This window comes from Camellia sinensis, chromosome 3 (assembly GCF_055761805.1).
Source record: "Camellia sinensis isolate YWXY chromosome 3, ASM5576180v1, whole genome shotgun sequence".
Classification (NCBI taxonomy): Eukaryota; Viridiplantae; Streptophyta; class Magnoliopsida; order Ericales; family Theaceae; genus Camellia; species Camellia sinensis.
Window position 1 is genome coordinate 106,400,631 of NC_138963.1, and position 3,473 is coordinate 106,404,103.

Sequence of the window (3,473 nt, forward strand, 5' to 3'; positions counted from 1 at the left end):
CAGATGTTAACTCTGAAGCACCAGTTAACTCTGAAGCACCCGTTAACTCTCAAGTACCATTTGAGAGTGACGCGTCACAACATTCATCGCCAGCTACGAACACACCTACGAACTCACCGTCTCCCCTCTCTAATCAACATGTTATTGATTTAGAAGAATCTAATACTACTTGTGGAGGAACTAAAAGAAAACCTAGTATTGTGTGGGAACATTTTAAAAAACAACAAGTGAATGGGGTGTGGAAGGCAATATGTAATTATTGTAACAAGCATCTTGGAGGTGATTCAAAAAATGGAACTAGGCATTTGCATGATCACCATAAGAGTTGTACTAGGAAAAAAGTGATGGACATGAGGCAAAAAGTGTTAACTAACAACTTTAGTAGAGAGATTCCAAAAATGAATTCTTATATCTTTGATCAAGATTTTGCTAGGAAAGAGTTGTCACATGCCATAATCTTGCATGAATATCCCCTCTCTATCGTAGACCATGTTGGTTTTAAACGATATTCAGCAGCACTTCAACCATTGTTTAAAGTGCCTTCTCGAAATACGATAAAGAGTGATATTTTAAAGATTTATGATTATGAGAGGGTGAAGACATTGAGTTTGGTGGAGCATAATAAAAGTAGGGTAGCAATCACAACTGATATGTGGACTGCTAGCAATCAAAAGAAAGGATTCATGGCTGTCACCGCACACTTTATTGATGATTCATGGACATTGCAAAGTCGCATTTTGAGGTATATTTTTGTAAATTTGCAAATCATTTAAAAATTCAATCTTATTCAGTTCAATTTGCATGTTATTAATACTTGTTTATGAATATCATATTTTAGGTTTATTTATGTTCCATGTCCACACACAAAAGACGTTCTTTGTGATACTTTGCTTGAGTGTATTATGGATTGGAATATTGATAGAAAAATCTCGACTATTACTGTTGATAATTGCTCCACAAATGATGCCATGATTACCATGTTGATGGATAAGTTAAGTAATTCATCGCTTTTGTTGGGTGGTACTTTGTTTCATATGCGTTGCTGTGCGCATATTTTGAATTTGATAGTGAAAGATGGATTGGATGTCATACGAGTTGGTGTGGAGAAAATTCGAGAGAGTGTAGCTTATTGGACAGCAACCCCAAAAAGAGTAGAAAATTTTGAAGAAACAGTCAACCAATTGCGTATTCCACATACTAACAAATTAGGACTTGATTGTGCAACTAGGTGGAATTCAACGTACTTGATGCTTCAGACAGCCTTATTGTATAAGGATGTCTTTTGTAGGTTGAAAATTAGAGAGCCCCAATATAAGACTGTGCCAACTGAGCAATAATAGGAGTTTGCTAGAGAGATTAGTGGGAGGTTTAAGATTTTTTTTTCTATTACCGAGTTGTTTTCTGGTACAAAGTATCCCACAACCAATGTTTGTTTCCCAGCCTTATGTGAGATTAGGATGACACTGTCTCAATGGCTCTCTTGTGAAATTGAAGTGATCAGATCAATGGCATCAAAAATGGTGGAAAAATTTGATAAATATTGGTTAGTGATACATGGTGTTATTGGGGTTGCAGTTGTACTTGATCCTAGGTATAAGATGACTGTATTGGAGTTTTATTTTGAAAAACTTTATGGAGACAAAGCTGAAGATGAAGTTGATAGGGTTCGTCATATTTGTTATGATTTGTTGCAAGAGTATCAGCACCGAGTTGGTATGGAGACCGATGTTGGTGGTGACTCTTCTGCTCATCCAGAAATTGTTACAGAGACCCTTTCAGAATTTGATTTGTTTGTTAGTAGAAAGAGAAGTAAAAAAATGAAGAATGTAAGATCAGAGTTGGACCATTATCTAGAAGATGATGTTTTGCCAAGAACTTCAGGTTTTGATGTTTTGAATTGGTGGAAAGCTAGTGGACCAAAATATCCGACCTTACAGGCAATAGCTAGGGACATTTTAGCTATTCCTGTATCCACTGTTGCTTCTGAGTCAGCATTTAGTACTAGTGGAATGTTGGTGAGTCCACATCGTAGTAGACTTCATCCAAACACATTAGAAGCATTAATGTGTGCACAAAGTTGGTTGTGGGGTGAAGAGATGAAAGGTATTATTTCATCCAATTTACATATTATTATTTCACTTTTTATTATTTAAATTATCATGGAATAATTTCACTATTGAATTTATATTCTTTACTTTTTAGGAAATTCAACATTGGAATCGGTGGGCTATGCAACTATATATGATGATGATGAGATCGATTCAGATCAGTCATGTGCCACTTTTGTGTTAGTTGTCATCTTTTATGTTTTAATTCACATTTTTTACATTTTATTATTAATATTAATTATTTGTTTTTTTTTCTTTTGTTATTTAACAGGAATTCAAGTTGAAGGAGATGATGGAAGTTGTGTGGTTTGTATGGGTTTGAAGAAACAATGGATTTGCTTTTTTATGTTGTAATGGATATTTTTTTTTTTAATTTTAATTTTTGGGTAACCTATCCTTTGCGGGTTGTGCTTGGGATTAATTATTCTCTTTGCTACTTGTTGAATTTTCTTATGTGTGGGCTGCTGGATAGATATTTTGTTTATGGGCTGTTGGATTTTTGCTACAGGATGTTCTCAATCAGTGATTAGTGATTAGGTAGTTGTGATTCACAGGATGTACACCCAATCTTTACATTTTTAGTTTACAATCAGTGATTAACTATTTTTGCTACAGGATGTTCTCAATTAGTTATGGATGTTCTCAATCTTTACAATCACAGGATGTTTTGCTACAGGATGTTTATCAATAATTATTCTCTTTCTTTTTTTTGTTTTGTTGTAGCTGGGTTTTAATTAATTAAAAAAATTAAGCTATTAGGGGTTGATATTCCAACTGAAAAATTCCAAAATTTATACATCCAGGATGATTGAGAATGTTTATTAATGTTTACAGATTTAAAAAAAAAAAAAAAAAAAAAAAAAAAAAAAAAAATCGGGGATTTTCCGGGGCCGGGGATGGGGCCGGGCTATGGGTCCCCGTCGGGGATCGGGGACGGGGACGGGGACGGGGGTGGTATTATTTTCAGGGATCGGGGACGGGGGGGTAGTCCCCGGCCCCGCCCCGCCCCGTTGCCAACAAGTCCTTTACATTCACCCATACATTATGGTGGTATTTGTTTGGAAGGATTTAAGTATGAGATAGGATTAATAGTCCATTGGAACTAATAGTTCTTTGTTTAATAGCCCATCCGGATTATGAATTCCAAATCTATAGGATTGTTCTATCTCATGAGGAGGGTGTGACACAATTCATAAGAAAACTCATCCCATAGGGATAGTAGTGAAATTACATTTTTGACCCTTTACTATTTAATATCTTTTTAAAAATAAAATTTGTTTATTAAATTATTTATACTTTATTAAATTATTTATACTTCATAAATTTATTTATTAAATTATTTAATAAATTATACATAATAAATTT

General features: G+C 34.4%; 1 long non-coding RNA gene across 1 annotated transcript; it reads left to right on the forward strand.

Moving 5' to 3' along the window:
* The first annotated feature begins 2,011 nt into the window (after window positions 1–2,011).
* Window positions 2,012–2,823, forward strand: LOC145822715 (uncharacterized). The gene is made up of 3 exons (XR_014364388.1): window positions 2,012–2,103; window positions 2,203–2,287; window positions 2,380–2,823. It is a non-coding gene; the product is annotated as an uncharacterized LOC145822715 (long non-coding RNA).
* Window positions 2,824–3,473: the final 650 nt, after the last annotated feature.